General features: G+C 43.7%; 25 non-coding genes across 25 annotated transcripts; all 25 read right to left on the reverse strand.

The window, feature by feature from the left end:
• Positions 1-601: 601 nt before the first annotated feature.
• Positions 602-683, reverse strand: TRNAS-UGA (transfer RNA serine (anticodon UGA)). The gene has a single exon. It is a non-coding gene; the product is annotated as a tRNA-Ser (tRNA).
• A 543-nt stretch (positions 684-1226) lies between these two features.
• Positions 1227-1308, reverse strand: TRNAS-UGA (transfer RNA serine (anticodon UGA)). Its single transcript has one exon. It is a non-coding gene; the product is annotated as a tRNA-Ser (tRNA).
• Positions 1309-2476: 1168 nt separating this feature from the next.
• TRNAS-UGA (transfer RNA serine (anticodon UGA)) lies at positions 2477-2558 on the reverse strand. The gene has a single exon. It is a non-coding gene; the product is annotated as a tRNA-Ser (tRNA).
• A 543-nt stretch (positions 2559-3101) lies between these two features.
• TRNAS-CGA (transfer RNA serine (anticodon CGA)) lies at positions 3102-3183 on the reverse strand. Its single transcript has one exon. It is a non-coding gene; the product is annotated as a tRNA-Ser (tRNA).
• Positions 3184-4351: 1168 nt separating this feature from the next.
• On the reverse strand, positions 4352-4433 carry TRNAS-UGA (transfer RNA serine (anticodon UGA)). Its single transcript has one exon. It is a non-coding gene; the product is annotated as a tRNA-Ser (tRNA).
• Positions 4434-4976: 543 nt separating this feature from the next.
• On the reverse strand, positions 4977-5058 carry TRNAS-UGA (transfer RNA serine (anticodon UGA)). Its single transcript has one exon. It is a non-coding gene; the product is annotated as a tRNA-Ser (tRNA).
• Positions 5059-6224: 1166 nt separating this feature from the next.
• On the reverse strand, positions 6225-6306 carry TRNAS-CGA (transfer RNA serine (anticodon CGA)). Its single transcript has one exon. It is a non-coding gene; the product is annotated as a tRNA-Ser (tRNA).
• A 1167-nt stretch (positions 6307-7473) lies between these two features.
• On the reverse strand, positions 7474-7555 carry TRNAS-CGA (transfer RNA serine (anticodon CGA)). Its single transcript has one exon. It is a non-coding gene; the product is annotated as a tRNA-Ser (tRNA).
• Positions 7556-8099: 544 nt separating this feature from the next.
• On the reverse strand, positions 8100-8181 carry TRNAS-UGA (transfer RNA serine (anticodon UGA)). Its single transcript has one exon. It is a non-coding gene; the product is annotated as a tRNA-Ser (tRNA).
• Positions 8182-9349: 1168 nt separating this feature from the next.
• On the reverse strand, positions 9350-9431 carry TRNAS-CGA (transfer RNA serine (anticodon CGA)). Its single transcript has one exon. It is a non-coding gene; the product is annotated as a tRNA-Ser (tRNA).
• Positions 9432-9974: 543 nt separating this feature from the next.
• Positions 9975-10056, reverse strand: TRNAS-CGA (transfer RNA serine (anticodon CGA)). The gene has a single exon. It is a non-coding gene; the product is annotated as a tRNA-Ser (tRNA).
• Positions 10057-11849: 1793 nt separating this feature from the next.
• Positions 11850-11931, reverse strand: TRNAT-UGU (transfer RNA threonine (anticodon UGU)). The gene has a single exon. It is a non-coding gene; the product is annotated as a tRNA-Thr (tRNA).
• Positions 11932-13098: 1167 nt separating this feature from the next.
• On the reverse strand, positions 13099-13180 carry TRNAS-UGA (transfer RNA serine (anticodon UGA)). The gene has a single exon. It is a non-coding gene; the product is annotated as a tRNA-Ser (tRNA).
• A 543-nt stretch (positions 13181-13723) lies between these two features.
• TRNAS-UGA (transfer RNA serine (anticodon UGA)) lies at positions 13724-13805 on the reverse strand. The gene has a single exon. It is a non-coding gene; the product is annotated as a tRNA-Ser (tRNA).
• Positions 13806-14972: 1167 nt separating this feature from the next.
• TRNAS-CGA (transfer RNA serine (anticodon CGA)) lies at positions 14973-15054 on the reverse strand. The gene has a single exon. It is a non-coding gene; the product is annotated as a tRNA-Ser (tRNA).
• Positions 15055-15596: 542 nt separating this feature from the next.
• Positions 15597-15678, reverse strand: TRNAL-CAA (transfer RNA leucine (anticodon CAA)). The gene has a single exon. It is a non-coding gene; the product is annotated as a tRNA-Leu (tRNA).
• A 544-nt stretch (positions 15679-16222) lies between these two features.
• Positions 16223-16304, reverse strand: TRNAS-UGA (transfer RNA serine (anticodon UGA)). Its single transcript has one exon. It is a non-coding gene; the product is annotated as a tRNA-Ser (tRNA).
• Positions 16305-16847: 543 nt separating this feature from the next.
• Positions 16848-16929, reverse strand: TRNAS-UGA (transfer RNA serine (anticodon UGA)). The gene has a single exon. It is a non-coding gene; the product is annotated as a tRNA-Ser (tRNA).
• Positions 16930-17472: 543 nt separating this feature from the next.
• TRNAS-CGA (transfer RNA serine (anticodon CGA)) lies at positions 17473-17554 on the reverse strand. The gene has a single exon. It is a non-coding gene; the product is annotated as a tRNA-Ser (tRNA).
• A 545-nt stretch (positions 17555-18099) lies between these two features.
• Positions 18100-18181, reverse strand: TRNAS-UGA (transfer RNA serine (anticodon UGA)). Its single transcript has one exon. It is a non-coding gene; the product is annotated as a tRNA-Ser (tRNA).
• A 543-nt stretch (positions 18182-18724) lies between these two features.
• On the reverse strand, positions 18725-18806 carry TRNAS-UGA (transfer RNA serine (anticodon UGA)). The gene has a single exon. It is a non-coding gene; the product is annotated as a tRNA-Ser (tRNA).
• Positions 18807-19349: 543 nt separating this feature from the next.
• Positions 19350-19431, reverse strand: TRNAS-CGA (transfer RNA serine (anticodon CGA)). Its single transcript has one exon. It is a non-coding gene; the product is annotated as a tRNA-Ser (tRNA).
• Positions 19432-19972: 541 nt separating this feature from the next.
• Positions 19973-20054, reverse strand: TRNAS-CGA (transfer RNA serine (anticodon CGA)). The gene has a single exon. It is a non-coding gene; the product is annotated as a tRNA-Ser (tRNA).
• A 2419-nt stretch (positions 20055-22473) lies between these two features.
• Positions 22474-22555, reverse strand: TRNAS-CGA (transfer RNA serine (anticodon CGA)). Its single transcript has one exon. It is a non-coding gene; the product is annotated as a tRNA-Ser (tRNA).
• Positions 22556-23721: 1166 nt separating this feature from the next.
• Positions 23722-23803, reverse strand: TRNAS-CGA (transfer RNA serine (anticodon CGA)). Its single transcript has one exon. It is a non-coding gene; the product is annotated as a tRNA-Ser (tRNA).
• Positions 23804-23891: the final 88 nt, after the last annotated feature.

Consider the following 23891-nt stretch of genomic DNA (forward strand, 5'->3'; position numbering starts at 1 on the left):
AACTCTGTGACTTGATGAGGATTGCGTAACAAGAAGTAAACATTTAGTTAACTAAACCAAATGGTGTTCAGGCAAAATCTCTTGACGCTGCAAGCAGAATTCAAACTTACGCGGGGAAACCCCATTGGATTTCAAGTCCAACGCCTTAACCACTCGGCCATCGCAGCTGCGTGAGTATGATGTCACAGTTGTCGTATACGAGCCATGCACTACTCACGTCAGGCCGAGACATAAAAAATAAAGTAACAGAAGGACGGGGCACGTACCAGCAGTGCCCTGTTGTCCTCACTTATTTTGCATGCTTTCATACAATTAATAAAAATAGCAATACGCATCACTCAAAGTGAGTGACAGGGCACCGATGAGCGGTAATCAATCACTGCACATTTCTATCCTCGTTTCCCTATATTACGGCGGTGGCAACGGGCCCCTAAGTGTACTCAGAAAGAGTCCAAAACACTTCCTGGGTGTGGAAATTGTCTCAATGTTTACATCTAGTTTGAGTTTTTGCAGTTTAACTCTGTGACTTGATGAGGATTGCGTAATGAGAAGTGAACATTAACTTTACTTAACCAAATAGTGTTCATGCAAAATCTCATGCCGCTGCAAGCAGGTTTCGAACCTACGTGGGGAAACCCCATTGGATTTCAAGTCCAACGCCTTAACCACTCGGCCATCGCAGCTGCGTGAGTATGATGTCACTGTTGTCGTATACGAGCCCTGCGCTACTCATATCAGGTCGAGACCTAAAAAATAAAGTAACGGAAGGACGGGGCACATACCAGCAGTGCCCTGTTGTCCTCACTTATTTCGCATACTTTCATACAATTAATAAAAATAGCAATACGCATCACTCAAAGTGAGTGACAGGGCACCGATGAGCGGTAATCAATCACTGCACATTTCTATCCTCGTTTCCCTATATTACGGCAGTGGCAACGGGCCCTTAAGTGTACTCAGAAAGAGTCCAAAAGCTTAAAGAAGACACGCTTCATAAAAAAAAGTACTCTTTTCATGACTTGTCTAGATCAGGCAGGACAGGTCCAGACTACAAACCCTTCCGAGCCACCAGCTCTCTAAAACACTTCCTAGGTGTGGAAATTGTTTCAATGTTTACATCTAGTTTGAGTTTTTGCCGTTTAACTCTGTGACTTGATGAGGATTGCGTAACAAGAAGTAAACATTTACTTAACTAAACCAAATGGTGTTCATGCAAAATCTCATGACGCTGCAAGCAGGATTCGAACCTACGCGGGGAAACCCCATTGGATTTCAAGTCCAACGCCTTAACCACTCGGCCATCGCAGCTGCGTGAGTATGATGTCACAGTTGTCGTATACGAGCCATGCACTACTCACGTCAGGCCGAGACATAAAAAATAAAGTAACAGAAGGACGGGACAGGTACCAGCAGTGCCCTGTTGTCCTCACTTATTTGGCATGCTTTCATACAATTAATAAAAATAGCAATACGCATCACTCAAAGTGAGTGACAGGGCACCGATGAGCGGTAATCAATCACTGCACATTTCTACCCTCGTTTCCATATATTACGGCGGAGGCAACGGGCCCTTAAGTGTACTCAGAAAGAGTCCAAAAGCCTAAACAAGACACGCTTCATAAAAAAAATTACTCATTTCGTAACTTGTCTAGATCAGGCAGGATAGGTCCAGACTACAAACCCTTCCGAGCCACCTGCTCTCTAAAACACTTCCTAGGTGTGGAAATTGTTTCAATGTTTACATCTAGTTTGAGTTTTTGCCGTTTAACTCTGTGACTTGATGAGGATTGCGTAACAAGAAGTAAACATTTACTTAACTAAACCAAATGGTGTTCATGCAAAATCTCATGACGCTGCAAGCAGGATTCGAACCTACACGGGGAAACCACATTGGATTTCAAGTCCAACGCCTTAACCACTCGGCCATCGCAGCTGCGTGAGTATGACGTCACAGTTGTCGTATACGAGCCATGCAGTACTCACGTCAGGCCGAGACATAAAAAATAGAGTAACAGAAGGACGGGACACGTACCAGCAGTGCCCTGTTGTCCTCACTTATTTGGCATGCTTTCATACAATTAATAAAAATAGCAATACGCATCACTCAAAGTGAGTGACAGGGCACCGATGAGCGGTAATCAATCACTGCACATTTCTAGCCTCGTTTCCGCATATTACGGCGGTGGCAACGGGCCCTTAAGTGTACTCAGAAAGAGTCCAAAAGCTTAAACAAGACACGCTTCATAAAAAAAAGTACTCTTTTCATGACTTGTCTAGATCAGGCAGGACAGGTCCAGACTACGAACCCTTCCGAGCCACCTGCTCTCTAAAACACTTCCTGGGTGTGGAAATTGTCTCAATGTTTACATCTAGTTTGAGTTTTTGCCATTTAACTCTGTGACTTGATGAGGATTGCGTAAAGAGAAGTGAACATTTCCTTAACCAAACCAAATGGTGTTCATGCAAAATCTCATGACGCTACAAGCAGGATTCGAACCTACGCGGGGAAACCCCATTGGATTTCAAGTCCAACGCCTTAACCACTCGGCCATCGCAGCTGCGTGAATATGATGTCACAGTTGTCGTATACGAGCCATGCACTACTCACGTCAGGCCGAGACATAAAAAATAAAGTAACAGAAGGACGGGGCACGTACCAGCAGTGCCCTGTTGTCCTCACTTATTTTGCATGCTTTGATACAATTAATAAAAATAGCAATACGCATCACTCAAAGTGAGTGACAGGGCACCGATGAGCGGTAATCAATCACTGCACATTTCTATCCTCGTTTCCCTATATTACGGCGGTGGCAACGGGCCCTTAAGTGTACTCAGAAAGAGTCCAAAAGCTTAAACAAGACACGCTTCATAAAAAAAAGTACTCTTTTCATAACTTGTCTAGATCAGGCAGGACAGGTCCAGACTACGAACCCTTCCGAGCCACCTGCTCTCTAAAACACTTCCTGAGTGTGGAAATTGTCTCAATGTTTACATCTAGTATGAGTTTTTGCAGTTTAACTCTGTGACTTGATGAGGATTGCGTAACGAGAAGTGAACATTTCCTTAACTAAACCAAATGGTGTTCATGCAAAATCATACTACGCTGCAAGCAGGATTCGAACCTGCGCAGGGAAACCCCATTGGATTTCGAGTCCAACGCCTTAACCACTCGGCCATCGCAGCTGCATGAGTGTGATGTCACTGTTGTCGTATACGAGCCATGCTCTGCTCATGTCAGGCGGAGACCAAAAAAAAAACGTAACGGAAGGACGGGGCACGTACCAGCAGTGCCCTGTTGTCCTCGCTTATTTTGCATGCTTTCATACAATTAATAAAAATAGCAACATGCATCACTCAAAGTGAGTGAAAGGGCACAGATGAGTGGTAATCAATCACTGCATGTTTCTACCCACTTTTCCCTATATTACGGCAGTGGTAACAGGCCCTTAAGTGTACTATGCAAGAGTCCAAAAGCCTAAACAAGACATGCATCATAAAAAAAAGTACTCTTTTCATGACTTGTCTAGATCAGGCAGGACAGGTCCAGACTACAAACCCTTCCGAGCCACCAGCTCTCTAAAACACTTCCTGGGTGTGGAAATTGTCTCAATGTTTACATCTAGTTTGAGTTTTTTCCATTTAACTCTGTGACTTGATGAGGATTGTGAACAAGAAGTGAACATTTCCTTAACTAAACCAAATGGTGTTCATGCAAAATCACACTACTCTGCAAGCAGGATTCGAACCTGCGCAGGGAAACCCCATTGGGTTTCAAGTCCAACGCCTTAACCACTCGGCCATCGCAGCTGCATGAGTATGATGTCACTGTTGTCCTATACGAGCCATACTCTGCTCATGTCAGGCCGAGACCAAAAAATAAAGTAACAGAAGGACGGGGCACGTACCAGCAGTGCCCTGTTGTCCTCACTTATTTTGCATGCTTTCATACAATTAATAAAAATAGCAACATGCATCACTCAAAGTGAGTGAAAGGGCACAGATGAGTGGTAATCAATCATTGCGCATTTCTACCCTCTTTTCCCTATATTACAGCGGTGGTAACGGGCCCTTAAGTGTACTAAGAAAGAGTCCAAAAGCCTAAACAAGACACGCTTCATAAAAAAATAATTACTCTTTTCATGACTTGTCTAGATCATGCAGGACAGGTCCAGACTACGAACTCTTCCGAGCCACCTGCTCTCTAAAACACTTCCTGGGTGTGGAAATTGTCTCAATGTTTACATCTAGTTTGAGTTTTTGCCGTTTAACTCTGTGACTTGATGAGGATTGCGTAACAAGAAGTAAACATTTACTTAACTAAACCAAATGGTGTTCATGCAAAATCTCATGACGCTGCAAGCAGGATTCGAACCTACGCGGGGAAACCCCATTGGATTTCAAGTCCAACGCCTTAACCACTCGGCCATCGCAGCTGCGTGAGTATGATGTCACAGTTGTCGTATACGAGCCATGCACTACTCACGTCAGGCCGAGACATAAAAAATAAAGTAACAGAAGGACGGGGCACATACCAGCAGTGCCCTGTTGTCCTCACTTATTTTGTATGCTTTCAGACAATTAATAAAAATAGCAATACGCATCACTCAAAGTGAGTGACAGGGCACTGATGAGCAGTAATCAATCACTGCACATTTCTATCCTCGTTTCCCTATATTACGGCGGTGGCAACGGGCCCTTAAGTGTACTCAGAAAGAGTCCAAAAGCTTAAACAAGACACGCTTCATAAAAAAAAGTACTCTTTTCATGACTTGTCTAGATCAGGCAGGACAGGTCCAGACTACGAACCCTTCCGAGCCACCTGCTCTCTAAAACACTTCCTGAGTGTGGAAATTGTCTCAATGTTTACATCTAGTTTGAGTTTTTGCAGTTTAACTCTGTGACTTGATGAGGATTGCGTAATGAGAAGTGAACATTTACTTAACTAAACCAAATGGTGTTCATGCAAAATCTCATGCCGCTGCAAGCAGGATTCAAACCTACGCAGGGAAACCCCATTGGATTTCAAGTCCAACGCCTTAACCACTCGGCCATCGCAGCTGCGTGAGTATGATGTCACTGTTGTCGTATACGAGCCATGCGCTACTCATGTCAGGTCGAGACCTAAAAAATAAAGTAACGGAAGGACGGGGCACATACCAGCAGTGCCCTGTTGTCCTCACTTATTTCGCATACTTTCATACAATTAATAAAAATAGCAATATGCATCACTCAAAATGAGTGACAGGGCACAGATGAGCGGTAATCAACCACTGCACATTTCTACCCTCGTTTCCATATATTACGGCGGTGGCAACGGGCCCTTAAGTGTACTCAGAAAGAGTCCAAAAGCCTAAACAAGACACGCTTCATAAAAAAAATTACTCATTTCGTAACTTGTCTAGATCAGGCAGGATAGGTCCAGATTACAAACCCTTCCGAGCCACCTGCTCTCTAAAACACTTCCTAGGTGTGGAATTTGTTTCAATGTTTACATCTAGTTTGAGTTTTTGCCATTTAACTCTGTGACTTGATGAGGATTGCGTAACGAGAAGTGAACATTTCCTTAACTAAACCAAATGGTGTTCATGCAAAATCACACTACTCTGCAAGCAGGATTCGAACCTGCGCAGGTAAACCCCATTGGATTTCAAGTCCAACACCTTAACCACTCGGCCATCGCAGCTGCGTGAGTATGATGTCACAGTTGTCGTATACGAGCCATGCACTACTCACGTCAGGCCGAGACATAAAAAATAAAGTAACAGAAGGACGGGGCACGTACCAGCAGTGCCCTGTTGTCCTCACTTATTTTGCATGCTTTCATACAATTAATAAAATAGCAATACGCATCACTCAAAGTGAGTGACAGGGCACTGATGAGCGGTAATCAATCACTGCACATTTCTATCCTCGTTTCCCTATATTACGGCGGTGGCAACGGGCCCTTAAGTGTACTCAGAAAGAGTCCAAAAGCTTAAACAAGACACGCTTCATAAAAAAAGTACTCTTTTCATGACTTGTCTAGATCAGGCAGGACAGGTCCAGACTACGAACCCTTCCGAGCCACCTGCTCTCTAAAACACTTCCTAGGTGTGGAAATTGTTTCAATGTTTACATCTAGTTTGAGTTTTTGCCATTTAACTCTGTGACTTGATGAGGATTGCGTAACGAGAAGTGAACATTTCCTTAACTAAACCAAATGGTGTTCATGCAAAATCCCACTACGCTGCAAGCAGGATTCGAACCTGCGCAGGGAAACCCCATTGGATTTCGAGTCCAACGCCTTAACCACTCGGCCATCGCAGCTGCATGAGTATGATGTCACTGTTGTCGTATACGAGCCATGCTCTGCTCATGTCAGGCGGAGACCAAAAAAATAAAGTAACGGAAGGACGGGGCACGTACCAGCAGTGCCCTGTTGTCCTCACTTATTTTGCATGCTTTCATACAATTAATAAAAATAGCAACATGCATCACTCAAAGTGAGTGAAAGGGCACAGATGAGTGGTAATCAATCACTGCATGTTTCTACCCACTTTTCCCTATATTACGGCGGTGGTAACAGGCCCTTAAGTGTACTAAGAAAGAGTCCAAAAGCCTAAACAAGACATGCATCATAAAAAAAAGTACTCTTTTCATGACTTGTCTAGATCAGGCAGGACAGGTCCAGACTACAAACCCTTCTGAGCCACCAGCTCTCTAAAACACTTCCTGGGTGTGGAAATTGTCTCAATGTTTACATCTAGTTTGAGTTTTTTCCATTTAACTCTGTGACTTGATAAGGAATGCGTAACAAGAAGTGAACATTTCCTTAACTAAACCAAATGGTGTTCATGCAAAATCTCATTCCGCTGCAAGCAGGATTCAAACCTACACGGAGAAACCCCATTGGATTTCAAGTCCAACGCCTTAACCACTCGGCCATCGCAGCTGCGTGAGTATGATGTCAATGTTGTCGTATACGAGCCATGCGCTCCTCATGTCAGGTCGAGACCTAAAAAATAAAGTAACAGAAGGACGGGGCACATACCAGCAGTGCCCTGTTGTCCTCACTTATTTCGCATACTTTCATACAATTAATAAAAATAGCAATATGCATCACTCAAAATGAGTGACAGGGCACAGATGAGCGGTAATCAATCACTGCACATTTCTACCCTCAATTCTATATATTACGGCGGTGGCAACGGTCCCTTAAGTGTACTCAGAAAGAGTCCAAAAGCCTAAACAAGACACGCTTCATAAAAAAAATTACTCATTTCGTAACTTGTCTAGATCAGGCAGGATAGGTCCAGACTACAAACCCTTCCGAGCCACCTGCTCTCTAAAACACTTCCTAGGTGTGGAAATTGTTTTAATGTTTACATCTAGTTTGAGTTTTTTCCATTTACCTCTGTGACTTGATGAGGATTGCGAACAAGAAGTGAACATTTCCTTAACTAAACCAAATGGTGTTCATGCAAAATCACACTACGCTGCAAGCAGGATTCGAACCTGCGCAGGGAAACCCCATTGGATTTCGAGTCCAACGCCTTAACCACTCGGCCATCGCAGCTGCATGAGTATAATGTCACTGTTGTCGTATACGAGCCATACTCTGCTCATGTCAGGCCGAGACCAAAAAATAAAGTAACAGAAGGACGGGGCACGTACCAGCAGTGCCCTGTTGTCCTCACTTATTTTGCATGCTTTCATACAATTAATAAAAATAGCAACATGCATCACTCAAAGTGAGTGAAAGGGCACAGATGAGTGGTAATCAATCATTGCGCATTTCTACCCTCTTTTCCCTATATTACAGCGGTGGTAACGGGCCCTTAAGTGTACTAAGAAAGAGTCCAAAAGCCTAAACAAGACACGCTTCATAAAAAAATAATTACTCTTTTCATGACTTGTCTAGATCATGCAGGACAGGTCCAGACTACGAACTCTTCCGAGGCACCTGCTCTCTAAAACACTTCCTGGGTGTGGAAATTGTCTCAATGTTTACATCTAGTTTGAGTTTTTGCCGTTTAACTCTGTGACTTGATGAGGATTGCGTAACAAGAAGTAAACATTTACTTAACTAAACCAAATGGTGTTCATGCAAAATCTCATGACGCTGCAAGCAGGATTCAAACCTACGCGGGGAAACCCCATTGGATTTCAAGTCCAACGCCTTAACCACTCGGCCATCGCAGCTGCGTGAGTGTGATGTCACAGTTGTCGTATACGAGCCATGCACTACTCACGTCAGGCCGAGACATAAAAAATAAAGTAACAGAAGGACGGGGCACGTACCAGCAGTGCCCTGTTGTCCTCACTTATTTTGCATGCTTTCAGACAATTAATAAAAATAGCAATACGCATCACTCAAAGTGAGTGACAGGGCACAGATGAGCGGTAATCAATCACTGCACATTTCTATCCTCGTTTCCCTATATTATGTCGGTGGCAACGGGCCCTTAAGTGTACTCAGAAAGAGTCCAAAAGCTTAAACAAGACACGCTTCATAAAAAAAAGTACTCTTTTCATGACTTGTCTAGATCAGGCAGGACAGGTCCAGACTACGAACCCTTCCGAGCCACATGCTCTCTAAAACACTTCCTGAGTGTGGAAATTGTCTCAATGTTTACATCTAGTTTGAGTTTTTGCAGTTTAACTCTGTGACTTGATGAGGATTGCGTAATGAGAAGTGAACATTTACTTAACTAAACCAAATGGTGTTCATGCAAAATCTCATGCCGCTGCAAGCAGGATTCAAACCTACGCAGGGAAACCCCATTGGATTTCAAGTCCAACACCTTAACCACTCGGCCATCGCAACTGCGTGAGTATGATGTCACTGTTGTCGTATACGAGCCATGCGCTACTCATGTCAGGTCGAGACCTAAAAAATAAAGTAACGGAAGGACGGGGCACATACCAGCAGTGCCCTGTTGTCCTCACTTATTTCGCATACTTTCATACAATTAATAAAAATAGCAATATGCATCACTCAAAATGAGTGACAGGGCACAGATGAGCGGTAATCAACCACTGCACATTTCTACCCTCGTTTCCATATATTACGGCGGTGGCAACGGGCCCTTAAGTGTACTCAGAAAGAGTCCAAAAGCCTAAACAAGACACGCTTCATAAAAAAAATTACTCATTTCGTAACTTGTCTAGATCAGGCAGGATAGGTCCAGACTACAAACCCTTCCGAGCCACCTGCTCTCTAAAACACTTCCTAGGTGTGGAAATTGTTTCAATGTTTACATCTAGTTTGAGTTTTTGCCATTTAACTCTGTGACTTGATGAGGATTGCGTAACGAGAAGTGAACATTTCCTTAACTAAACCAAATGGTGTTCATGCAAAATCACACTACGCTGCAAGCAAGATTCGAACCTGCGCAGGGAAACCCCATTGGATTTCGAGTCCAACACCTTAACCACTCAGCCATCGCAGCTGCATGAGTATGGTGTCACTGTTGTCGTATACGAGCCATGCTCTGCTCATGTCAGGCGGAGACCAAAAAAATCAAGTAACGGAAGGACGGGGCACGTACCAGCAGTGCCCTGTTGTCCTCACTTATTTTGCATGCTTTCATACAATTAATAAAAATAGCAACATGCATCACTCAAAGTGAGTGAAAGGGCACAGATGAGTGGTAATCAATCACTGCATGTTTCTACCCACTTTTCCCTATATTACGGCGGTGGTAACAGGCCCTTAAGTGTACTAAGAAAGAGTCCAAAAGCCTAAACAAGACATGCATCATAAAAAAAAAGTACTCTTTTCATGACTTGTCTAGATCAGGCAGGACAGGTCCAGACTACAAACCCTTCTGAGCCACCAGCTCTCTAAAACACTTCCTGGGTGTGGAAATTGTCTCAATGTTTACATCTAGTTTGAGTTTTTTCCATTTAACTCTGTAACTTGATGAGGATTGCGAACAAGAAGTGAACATTTCCTTAACTAAACCAAATGGTGTTCATGCAAAATCACACTACGGTGCAAGCAGGATTCGAACCTGCGCAGGGAAACCCCATTGGATTTCGAGTCCAACGCCTTAACCACTCGGCCATCGCAGCTGCATGAGTATGATGTCACTGTTGTCGTATACGAGCCATACTCTGCTCATGTCAGGCCGAGACCAAAAAATAAAGTAACAGAAGGACGGGGCACGTACCAGCAGTGCCCTGTTGTCCTCACTTATTTTGCATGCTTTCATACAATTAATAAAAATAGCGACATGCATCACTCGAAGTGAGTGAAAAGGCACAGATGAGTGGTAATCAATCATTGCGCATTTCTACCCTCTTTTCCCTATATTACGGCGGTGGTAACGGGCCCTTAAGTGTACTAAGAAAGAGTCCAAAAGCCTAAACAAGACACGCTTCATAAAAAAATAATTACTCTTTTCATGACTTGTCTAGATCATGCAGGACAGGTCCAGACTACGAACCCTTCCGAGGCACCTGCTCTCTAAAACACTTCCTGGGTGTGGAAATTGTCTCAATGTTTACATCTAGTTTGAGTTTTTGCCGTTTAACTCTGTGACTTGATGAGGATTGCGTAACAAGAAGTAAACATTTACTAAACTAAACCAAATGGTGTTCATGCAAAATCTCATGACGCTGCAAGCAGGATTCGAACCGACGAGGGGAAAGCCCATTGGATTTCAAGTCCAACGCCTTAACCACTCAGCCATCGCAGCTGCGTGAGTGTGATGTCACAGTTGTCGTATACTAGCCATGCACTACTCACGTCAGGCCGAGACATAAAAAATAAAGTAACAGAAGGACGGGGCACGTACCAGCAGTGCCCTGTTGTCCTCACTTATTTTGCATGCTTTCATACAATTAATAAAAATAGCAATACGCATCACTCAAAGTGAGTGACAGGGCACCGATGAGCGGTAATCAATCACTGCACATTTCTATCCTCGTTTCCCTATATTACGGCGGTGGCAACGGGCCCTTAAGTGTACTCAGAAAGAGTCCAAAAGCTTAAACAAGACACGCTTCATAAAAAAAGTACTCTTTTCATGACTTGTCTAGATCAGGTAGGACAGGTCCAGACTACGAACCCTTCCGAGCCACCTGCTGTCTAAAACACTTCCTGGGTGTGGAAATTGTCTCAATGTTTACATCTAGTTTGAGTTTTTGCAGTTTAACTCTGTGACTTGATGAGGATTGCGTAATGAGAAGTGAACATTAACTTAACTTAACCAAATAGTGTTCATGCAAAATCTCATGCCGCTGCAAGCAGGTTTAGAACCTACGTGGGGAAACCCCATTGGATTTCAAGTCCAACGCCTTAACCACTCGGCCATCGCAGCTGCGTGAGTATGATGTCACTGTTGTCGTATACGAGCCCTGCGCTACTCATGTCAGGTCGAGACCTAAAAAATAAAGTAACGGAAGGACGGGGCACATACCAGCAGTGCCCTGTTGTCCTCACTTATTTCGCATACTTTCATACAATTAATAAAAATAGCAATACGCATCACTCAAAGTGAGTGACAGGGCACCGATGAGCGGTAATCAATCACTGCACATTTCTATCCTCGTTTCCCTATATTACGGCGGTGGCAACAGGCCCTTAAGTGTACTCAGAAAGAGTCCAAAAGCTTAAAGAAGACACGCTTCATAAAAAAAAGTACTCTTTTCATGACTTGTCTAGATCAGGCAGGACAGGTCCAGACTACAAACCCTTCCGAGCCACCAGCTCTCTAAAACACTTCCTAGGTGTGGAAATTGTTTCAATGTTTACATCTAGTTTGAGTTTTTGCCGTTTAACTCTGTGACTTGATGAGGATTGCGTAACAAGAAGTAAACATTTACTTAACTAAACCAAATGGTGTTCATGCAAAATCTCATGACGCTGCAAGCAAGATTCGAACCTACGAGGGGAAACCCCATTGGATTACAAGTCCAACGCCTTAACCACTCGGCCATTGCAGCTGCGTAAGTATGATGTCACAGTTGTCGTATACGAGCCATGCACTACTCACGTCAGGCCGAGACATAAAAAATAAAGTAACAGAAGGACGGGGCACGTACCAGCAGTGCCCTGTTGTCCTCACTTATTTTGCATGCTTTCATACAATTAATAAAAATAGCAATACGCATCACTCAAAGTGAGTGACAGGGCACCGATGAGCGGTAATCAATCACTGCACATTTCTATCCTCGTTTCCCTATATTACGGCGGTGGCAACGGGCCCTTAAGTGTACTCAGAAAGAGTCCAAAAGCTTAAACAAGACACGCTTCATAAAAAAAGTACTCTTTTCATGACTTGTCTAGATCAGGTAGGACAGGTCCAGACTACGAACCCTTCCGAGGCACCTGCTCTCTAAAACACTTCCTGGGTGTGGAAATTGTCTCAATGTTTACATCTAGTTTGAGTTTTTGCAGTTTAACTCTGTGACTTGATGAGGATTGCGTAATGAGAAGTGAACATTTACTTAACTTAACCAAATGGTGTTCATGCAAAATCTCATGCCGCTGCAAGCAGGATTCCAACCTACGTGGGGAAACCCCATTGGATTTCAAGTCCAACGCCTTAACCACTCGGCCATCGCAGCTGCGTTAGTATAATGTCACTGTTGTCGTATACGAGCCATGCGCTACTCATGTCAGGTCGAGACCTAAAAAATAAAGTAACGGAAGGACGGGGCACATACCAGCAGTGCCCTGTTGTCCTCACTTATTTCGCATACTTTCATACAATTAATAAAAATAGCAATATGCATCACTCAAAATGAGTGATAGGGCACAGATGAGCGGTAATCAATCACTGCACATTTCTACCCTCGTTTCCATATATTACGGCGGTGGCAACGGGCCCTTAAGTGTACTCAGAAAGAGTCCAAAAGCCTAAACAAGACACGCTTCATAAAAAAAATTACTCATTTCGTAACTTGTCTAGATCAGGCAGGATAGGTCCAGACTACAAACCCTTCCGAGCCACCTGCTCTCTAAAACACTTCCTAGGTGTGGAAATTGTTTCAATGTTTACATCTAGTTTGAGTTTTTGCCGTTTAACTCTGTGACTTGATGAGGATTGCGTAACAAGAAGTAAACATTTACTTAACTAAACCAAATGGTGTTCATGCAAAATCTCATGACGCTGCAAGCAGGATTCGAACCTACGCAGGGAAACTCCATTGGATTTCAAGTCCAACGCCTTAACCACTCGGCCATCGCAGCTGCGTGAGTATGATGTCACAGTTGTCGTATACGAGCCATGCACTACTCACGTCAGGCCGAGACACAAAAAATAAAGTAACAGAAGGACGGGACACGTACCAGCAGTGCCCTGTTGTCCTCACTTATTTGGCATGCTTTCATACAATTAATAAAAATAGCAATACGCATCACTCAAAGTGAGTGACAGGGCACCGATGAGCGGTAATCAATCAATGCACATTTCTATCCTCGTTTCCCTATATTACGGCGTTGGCAACGGGCCCTTAAGTGTACTCAGAAAGAGTCCAAAAGCTTAAACAAGACACGCTTCATAAAAAAAAGTACTCTTTTCATGACTTGTCTAGATCAGGCAGGACAGGTCCAGACTACGAACCCTTCCGAGCCACCTGCTCTCTAAAACACTCCCTGGGTGTGGAAATTGTCTCAATGTTTACATCTAGTTTGAGTTTTTGCCATTTAACTCTGTGACTTGATGAGGATTGCGTAACGAGAAGTGAACATTTCCTTAACTAAACCAAATGGTGTTCATGCAAAATCTCATGACGCTACAAGCAGGATTCGAACCTACGCGGGGAAACCCCATTGGATTTCAAGTCCAACACCTTAACCACTCGGCCATCGCAGCTGCGTGAGTATGATGTCACAGTTGTCGTATACGAGCCATGCACTACTCACGTCAGGCCGAGACATAAAAAATAAAGTAACAGAAGGACGGGGCACGTACCAGCAGTGCCCTGTTGTCCTCACTTACTTTGCATGCTTTGATACAATTATTAAAAATAGCAATATGCATCACTCAAAGTGAGTGACAGGGCACCGATGAGCGGTAATCAATCACTGCACATTTCTATCCTCGTTTCCCTATATTACGGCGGTGGCAACGGGCCCTTAAGTGTACTCAGAAAGAGTCCAAAAGCTTAAACAAGACACGCTTCATAAAAAAAGTACTCTTTTCATGACTTGTCTAGATCAGGCAGGACAGGTCCAGACTACGAACCCTTCCGAGCCACCTGCTCTCTAAAACACTTCCTGAGTGTGGAAATTGTCCCAATGTTTACATCTAGTATGAGTTTTTGCAGTTTAACTCTGTGACTTGATGGGGATTGCGTAATGAGAAGTGAACATTTACTTAACTAAACCAAATTGTGTTCATGCAAAATCTCATGCCGCTGCAAGCAGGATTCAAACCTACGCGGAGAAACCCCATTGGATTTCAAGTCCAACGCCTTAACCACTCGGCCATCGCAGCTGCGTGAGTATGATGTCACTGTTGTCGTATACTAGCCATGCGCTACTCATGTCAGGTCGAGACCTAAAAAATAAAGTAACGGAAGGACGGGGCACATACCAGCAGTGCCCTGTTGTCCTCACTTATTTCGCATACTTTCATACAATTAATAAAAATAGCAATATGCATCACTCAAAATGAGTGACAGGGCACAGATGAGCGGTAATCAATCACTGCACATTTCTACCCTCGTTTCGATATATTACGGCGGTGGCAAAGGGCCCTTAAGTGTACTCAGAAAGAGTCCAAAAGCCTAAACAAGACACGCTTCATAAAAAAAATTACTCATTTCGTAACTTGTCTAGATCAGGCAGGATAGGTCCAGACTACAAACCCTTCCGAGCCACCTGCTCTCTAAAACACTTCCTAGGTGTGGAAATTGTTTTAATGTTTACATCTAGTTTGAGTTTTTGCCATTTAACTCTGTGACTTGATGAGGATTGCATAACGAGAAGTGAACATTTCCTTAACTAAACCAAATGGTGTTCATGCAAAATCATACTACGCTGCAAGCAGGATTCGAACCTGCGCAGGGAAACCCCATTGGATTTCGAGTCCAACGCCTTAACCAGTCGGCCATCGCAGCTGCATGAGTATGATGTCACTGTTGTCGTATACGAGCCATGCTCTGCTCATGTCAGACGGAGACCAAAAAAATTAAAGTAACGGAAGGACGGGGCACGTACCAGCAGTGCCCTGTTGTCCTCCCTTATTTTGCATGCTTTCATACAATTAATAAAAATAGCAACATGCATCACTCAAAGTGAGTGAAAGGGCACAGATGAGTGGTAATCAATCACTGCATGTTTCTACCCACTTTTCCCTATATTACGGTGGTGGTAACAGGCCCTTAAGTGTACTATGAAAGAGTCCAAAAGCCTAAACAAGACATGCATCATAAAAAAAGTACTCTTTTCATGACTTGTCTAGATCAGGCAGGACAGGTCCAGACTACAAACCCTTCCGAGCCACCAGCTCTCTAAAACACTTCCTGGGTGTGGAAATTGTCTCAATGTTTACATCTAGTTTGAGTTTTTTCCATTTAACTCTGTGACTTGATGAGGATTGCGAACAAGAAGTGAACATTTCCTTAACTAAACCAAATGGTGTTCATGCAAAATCACACTACGCTGCAAGCAGGATTGAAACCTGCGCAGGGAAACCCCATTGGATTTTGAGTCCAACGCCTTAACCACTCGGCCATCACAGCTGCATGAGTATGATGTCACTGTTGTCGTATACGAGCCATACTCTGCTCATGTCAGGCCGAGACCAAAAAATAAAGTAACAGAAGGACGGGGCACGTACCAGCAGTGCCCTGTTGTCCTCACTTATTTTGCATGCTTTCATACAATTCATAAAAATAGCAACATGCATCACTCAAAGTGAGTGAAAGGGCACAGATGAGTGGTAATCAATCATTGCGCATTTCTACCCTCTTTTCCCTATATTACAGCGGTGGTAACGGGCCCTTAAGTGTACTAAGAAAGAGTCCAAAAGCCTAAACAAGACACGCTTCATAAAAAAATAATTACTCTTTTCATGACTTGTCTAGATCATGCAGGACAGGTCCAGACTACGAACCCTTCCGATGCACCTGCTCTCTAAAACACTTCCTGGGTGTGGAAATTGTCTCAATGTTTACATCTAGTTTGAGTTTTTGCCGTTTAACTCTGTGACTTGATGAGGATTGCGTAACAAGAAGTAAACATTTACTTAACTAAACCAAATGGTGTTCATGCAAAATCTCATGACGCTGCAAGCAGGATTCGAACCTACGCAGGGAAACCCCATTGGATTTCAAGTCCAACGCTTTAACCACTCGGCCATCGCAGCTGCGTGAGTATGATGTCACAGTTGTCGTATACGAGCCATGCACTACTCACGTCAGGCCGAGACATAAAAAATAAAGTGACGGAAGGACGGGGCACGTACCAGCAGTGCCCTGTTGTCCTCACTTATTTGGCATGCTTTCATACAATTAATAAAAATAGCAATACGCATCACTCAAAGTGAGTGACAGGGCACCGATGAGCGGTAATCAATCACTGCACATTTCTATCCTCGTTTCCCTATATTACGGCGGTGGCAACGGGCCCTTAAGTGTACTCAGAAAGAGTCCAAAAGCTTAAACAAGACACGCTTCATAAAAAAAAGTACTCTTTTCATGACTTGTCTAGATCAGGCAGGACAGGTCCAGACTACGAACCCTTCCGAGCCACCTGCTCTCTAAAACACTTCCTGGGTGTGGAAATTGTCTCGATGTTTACATCTAGTTTGAGTTTTTGCCATTTAACTCTGTGACTTGATAAGGAATGCGTAACGAGAAGTGAACATTTCCTTAACTAAACCAAATGGTGTTCATGCAAAATCTCATGACGCTACAAGCAGGATTCGAACCTACACGGGGAAACCCCATTGGATTTCAAGTCCAACGCCTTAACCACTCGGCCATCGCAGCTGCGTGAGTATGATGTCACTGTTGTCGTATACGAGCCATGCGCTACTCATGTCAGGTCGAGACCTGAAAAATAAAGTAACGGAAGGACGGGGCACATACCAGCAGTGCCCTGTTGTCCTCACTTATTTCGCATACTTTCATACAATTAATAAAAATAGCAATATGCATCACTCAAAATGAGTGACAGGGCACAGATGAGCGGTAATCAACCACTGCACATTTCTACCCTCGTTTCCATATATTACGGCGGTGGCAACGGGCCCTTAAGTATACTCAGAAAGAGTCCAAAAGCCTAAACAAGACACGCTTCATAAAAAAAATTACTCATTTCGTAACTTGTCTAGATCAGGCAGGATAGGTCCAGACTACAAACCCTTCCGAGCCACCTGCTCTCTAAAACACTTCCTAGGTGTGGAAATTGTTTCAATGTTTACATCTAGTTTGAGTTTTTGCCATTTAACTCTGTAACTTGATGAGGATCGCGTAACGAGAAGTGAACATTTCCTTAACTAAACCAAATGGTGTTCATGCAAAATCACACTAAGCTGCAAGCAGGATTCGAACCTGCGCAGGGAAACCCCATTGGATTTCGAGTCCAACGCCTTAACCACTCGGCCATCGCAGCTGCATGAGTATGATGTCACTGTTGTCGTATACGAGCCATGCTCTGCTCATGTCAGGCGGAGACCAAAAAAATAAAGTAACGGAAGGACGGGGCACGTACCAGCAGTGCCCTGTTGTCCTCACTTATTTTGCATGCTTTCATACAATTAATAAAAATAGCAACATGCATCACTCAAAGTGAGTGAAAGGGCACAGATGAGTGGTAATCAATCACTGCATGTTTCTACCCACTTTTCCCTATATTACGGCGGTGGTAACAGGCCCTTAAGTGTACTAAGAAAGAGTCCAAAAACCTAAACAAGACACGCTTCATAAAAAAATAATTACTCTTTTCATGACTTGTCTAGATCATGCAGGACAGGTCCAGACTACGAACTCTTCCGAGGCACCTGCTCTCTAAAACACTTCCTGGGTGTGGAAATTGTCTCAATGTTTACATCTAGTTTGAGTTTTTGCCGTTTAACTCTGTGACTTGATGAGGATTGCGTAACAAGAAGTAAACATTTACTTAACTAAACCAAATGGTGTTCATGCAAAATCTCATGACGCTGCAAGCAGGATTCGAACCTACGCGGGGAAACCCCATTGGATTTCAAGTCCAAAGCATTAACCACTCGGCCATCGCAGCTGCGTGAGTGTGATGTCACAGTTGTCGTATACGAGCCATGCACTACTCACGTCAGGCCGAGACATAAAAAATTAAAGTAACAGAAGGACGGGGCACATACCAGCAGTGCCCTGTTGTCCTCACGTATTTTGCATGCTTTCAGACAATTAATAAAAATAGCAATACGCATCACTCAAAGTGAGTGACAGGGCACCGATGAGCGGTAATCAATCACTGCACATTTCTATCCTCGTTTCCCTATATTACGTCGGTGGCAACGGGCCCTTAAGTGTACTCAGAAAGAGTCCAAAAGCTTAAACAAGACACGCTTCATAAAAAAAGTACTCTTTTCATGACTTGTCTAGATCAGGCAGGACAGGTCCAGACTACGAACCCTTCCGAGCCACCTGCTCTCTAAAACACTTCCTGAGTGTGGAAATTGTCTCAATGTTTACATCTAGTTTGAGTTTTTGCAGTTTAACTCTGTGACTTGATGAGGATTGCGTAATGAGAAGTGAACATTTACTTAACTAAACCAAATGGTGTTCATGCAAAATCTCATGCCGCTGCAAGCAGGATTCAAACCTACGCGGGGAAACCCCATTGGATTTCAAGTCCAACACCTTAACCACTCGGCCATCGCAGCTGCGTGAGTATGATGTCACTGTTGTCGTATACGAGCCATGCGCTACTCATGTCAGGTCGAGACCTAAAAAATAAAGTAACGGAAGGACGGGGCACATACCAGCAGTGCCCTGTTGTCCTCACTTATTTCGCATACTTTCATACAATTAATAAAAATAGCAATATGCATCCCTCAAAATGAGTGACAGGGCACAGATGAGCGGTAATCAACCACTGCACATTTCTACCCTCGTTTCCATATATTACGGCGGTGGCAACGGGCCCTTAAGTGTACTCAGAAAGAGTCCAAAAGCCTAAACAAGACACGCTTCATAAAAAAAATTACTCATTTCGTAACTTGTCTAGATCAGGCAGGATAGGTCCAGACTACAAACCCTTCCGAGCCACCTGCTCTCTAAAACACTTCCTAGGTGTGGAAATTGTTTCAATGTTTACATCTAGTTTGAGTTTTTGCCATTTAACTCTGTGACTTGATGAGGATTGCGTAACGAGAAGTGAACATTTCCTTAACTAAACCAAATGGTGTTCATGCAAAATCACACTACGCTGCAAGCAGGATTCGAACCTGCGCAGGGAAACCCCATTGGATTTCGAGTCCAACGCCTTAACCACTCGGCCATCGCAGCTGCATGAGTATGATGTCACTGTTGTCGTATACGAGCCATGCTCTGCTCATGTCAGGCGGAGACCAAAAAAATAAAGTAACGGATGGACGGGGCACGTACCAGCAGTGCCCTGTTGTCCTCACTTATTTTGCATGCTTTCATACAATTAATAAAAATAGCAACATGCATCACTCAAAGTGAGTGAAAGGGCACAGATGAGTGGTAATCAATCACTGCATGTTTCTACCCACTTTTCCCTATATTACGGCGGTGGTAACAGGCCCTTAAGTGTACTAAGAAAGAGTCCAAAAGCCTAAACAGGACATGCATCATAAAAAAAGTACTCTTTTCATGACTTGTCTAGATCAGGCAGGACAGGTCCAGACTACAAACCCTTCTGAGCCACCAGCTCTCTAAAACACTTCCTGGGTGTGGAAATTGTCTCAATGTTTACATCTAGTTTGAGTTTTTTCCATTTAACTCTGTAACTTGATGAGGATTGCGAACAAGAAGTGAACATTTCCTTAACTAAACCAAATGGTGTTCATGCAAAATCACACTACGGTGCAAGCAGGATTCGAACCTGCGCAGGGAAACCCCACTGGATTTCGAGTCCAACGCCTTAACCACTCGGCCATCGCAGCTGCATGAGTATGATGTCACTGTTGTCGTATACGAGCCATACTCTGCTCATGTCAGGCCGAGACCAAAAAATAAAGTAACAGAAGGACGGGGCACGTACCAGCAGTGCCCTGTTGTCCTCACTTATTTTGCATGCTTTCATACAATTAATAAAAATAGCAACATGCATCACTCAAAGTGAGTGAAAAGGCACAGATGAGTGGTAATCAATCATTGCGCATTTCTACCCTCTTTTCCCTATATTACGGCGGTGGTAACGGGCCCTTAAGTGTACTAAGAAAGAGTCCAAAAGCCTAAACAAGACACGCTTCATAAAAAAATAATTACTCTTTTCATGACTTGTCTAGATCATGCAGGACAGGTCCAGACTACGAACCCTTCCGAGGCACCTGCTCTCTAAAACACTTCCTGGGTGTGGAAATTGTCTCAATGTTTACATCTAGTTTGAGTTTTTGCCGTTTAACTCTGTGACTTGATGAGGATTGCGTAACAAGAAGTAAACATTTACTTAACTAAACCAAATGGTGTTCATGCAAAATCTCATGACGCTGCAAGCAGGATTCGAACCTACGAGGGGAAAGCCCATTGGATTTCAAGTCCAACGCCTTAACCACTCAGCCATCGCAGCTGCGTGAGTGTGATGTCACAGTTGTCGTATACTAGCCATGCACTACTCACGTCAGGCCGAGACATAAAAAATAAAGTAACAGAAGGACGGGGCACGTACCAGCAGTGCCCTGTTGTCCTCACTTATTTTGCATGCTTTCATACAATTAATAAAAATAGCAATACGCATCACTCAAAGTGAGTGACAGGGCACCGATGAGCGGTAATCAATCACTGCACATTTCTATCCTCGTTTCCCTATATTACGGCGGTGGCGACGGGCCCTTAAGTGTACTCAGAAAGAGTCCAAAAGCTTAAACAAGACACGCTTCATAAAAAAAAGTACTCTTTTCATGACTTGTCTAGATTAGGTAGGAAAGGTCCAGACTACGAACCCTTCCGAGCCACCTGCTCTCTAAAACACTTCCTGGGTGTGGAAATTGTCTCAATGTTTACATCTAGTTTGAGTTTTTGCAGTTTAACTCTGTGACTTGATGAGGATTGCGTAATGAGAAGTGAACATTAACTTAACTTAACCAAATAGTGTTCATGCAAAATCTCATGCCGCTGCAAGCAGGTTTCGAGCCTACGTGGGGAAACCCCATTGGATTTCAAGTCCAACGCCTTAACCACTCGGCCATCGCAGCTGCGTGAGTATGATGTCACTGTTGTCGTATACGAGCCCTGCGCTACTCCTGTCAGGTCGAGACCTAAAAAATAAAGTAACGGAAGGACGGGGCACATACCAGCAGTGCCCTGTTGTCCTCACTTATTTCGCATACTTTCATACAATTAATAAAAATAGCAATATGCATCACTCAAAGTGAGTGACAGGGCACCGATGAGCGGTAATCAATCACTGCACATTTCTATCCTCGTTTCCCTATATTACGGCGGTGGCAACGGGCCCTTAAGTGTACTCAGAAAGAGTCCAAAAGCTTAAACAAGACACACTTCATAAAAAAAAGTACTCTTTTCATGACTTGTCTAGATCAGGCAGGACAGGTCCAGACTACGAACCCTTCCGAGCCACCAGCTCTCTAAAACACTTCCTAGGTGTGGAAATTGTTTCAATGTTTACATCTAGTTTGAGTTTTTGCCGTTTAACTCTGTGACTCGATGAGGATTGCGTAACAAGAAGTAAACATTTACTTAACTAAACCAAATGGTGTTCATGCAAAATCTCATGGCGCTGCAAGCAGGATTCGAACCTACGCAGGGAAACTCCATTGGATTTGAAGTCCAACGCCTTAACCACTCGGCCATCGCAGCTGCGTGAGTATGACGTCACAGTTGTCGTATACGAGCCATGCACTACTCACGTCAGGCCGAGACATAAAAAATAAAGTAACAGAAGGACGGGACACATACCAGCAGTGCCCTGTTGTCCTCACTTATTTGGCATGCTTTCATACAATTAATAAAAATAGCAATACGCATCACTCAAAGTGAGTGACAGGGCACCGATGAGCGGTAATCAATCAATGCACATTTCTATCCTCGTTTCCCTATATTACGGCGTTGGCAACGGGCCCTTAAGTGTACTCAGAAAGAGTCCAAAAGCTTAAACAAGACACGCTTCATAAAAAAAAGTACTCTTTTCATGACTTGTCTAGATCAGGCAGGACAGGTCCAGACTACGAACCCTTCCGAGCCACCTGCTCTCTAAAACACTCCCTGGGTGTGGAAATTGTCTCAATGTTTACATCTAGTTTGAGTTTTTGCCATTTAACTCTGTGACTTGATGAGGATTGCGTAACGAGAAGTGAACATTTCCTTAACTAAACCAAATGGTGTTCATGCAAAATCTCATGACGCTACAAGCAGGATTCGAACCTACGCGGGGAAACCCCATTGGATTTCGAGTCCAACGCCTTAACCACTCAGCCATCGCAGCTGCGTGAGTATGATGTCACAGTTGTCGTATACGAGCCATGCACTACTCACGTCAGGCCGAGACATAAAAAATAAAGTAACAGAAGGACGGGGCACGTACCAGCAGTGCCCTGTTGTCCTCACTTACTTTGCATGCTTTGATACAATTAATAAAAATAGCAATATGCATCACTCAAAGTGAGTGACAGGGCACCGATGAGCGGTAATCAATCACTGCACATTTCTATCCTCGTTTCCCTATATTACGGCGGTGGCAACGGGCCCTTAAGTGTACTCAGAAAGAGTCCAAAATCTTAAACAAGACACGCTTCATAAAAAAAGTACTCTTTTCATGACTTGTCTAGATCAGGCAGGACAGGTCCAGACTACGAACCCTTCCGAGCCACCTGCTCTCTAAAACACTTCCTGAGTGTGGAAATTGTCCCAATGTTTACATCTAGTATGAGTTTTTGCAGTTTAACTCTGTGACTTGATGTGGATTGCGTAATGAGAAGTGAACATTTACTTAACTAAACCAAATTGTGTTCATGCAAAATCTCATGCCGCTGCAAGCAGGATTCAAACCTACGCGGAGAAACCCCATTGGATTTCAAGTTCAACGCCTTAACCACTCGGCCATCGCAGCTGCGTGAGTATGACGTCACTGTTGTCGTATACGAGCCATGCGCTACTCATGTCAGGTCGAGACCTAAAAAATAAAGTAATGGAAGGACGGGGCACATACCAGCAGTGCCCTGTTGTCCTCACTTATTTCGCATACTTTCATACAATTAATAAAAATAGCAATATGCATCACTCAAAATGAGTGACAGGGCACAGATGAGCGGTAATCAATCACTGCACATTTCTACCCTCGTTTCGATATATTACGGCGGTGGCAACGGGCCCTTAAGTGTACTCAGAAAGAGTCCAAAAGCCTAAACAAGACACGCTTCATAAAAAAAATTACTCATTTCGTAACTTGTCTAGATCAGGCAGGATAGGTCCAGACTACAAACCCTTCCGAGCCACCTGCTCTCTAAAACACTTCCTAGGTGTGGAAATTGTTTTAATGTTTACATCTAGTTTGAGTTTTTTCCATTTAACTCTGTGACTTGATGAGGATTGCGAACAAGAAGTGAACATTTCCTTAACTAAACCAAATGGTGTTCATGCAAAATCACACTACGCTGCAAGCAGGATTCGAACCTGCGCAGGGAAACGCCATTGGATTTCGAGTCCAACGCCTTAACCACTCGGCCATCGCAGCTGCATGAGTATGATGTCACTGTTGTCGTATACCAGCCATACTCTGCTCATGTCAGGCCGAGACCAAAAAATAAAGTAACAGAAGGACG

This window comes from Lissotriton vulgaris, chromosome 11 (genome assembly GCF_964263255.1).
Source record: "Lissotriton vulgaris chromosome 11, aLisVul1.2, whole genome shotgun sequence".
Classification (NCBI taxonomy): Eukaryota; Metazoa; Chordata; class Amphibia; order Caudata; family Salamandridae; genus Lissotriton; species Lissotriton vulgaris.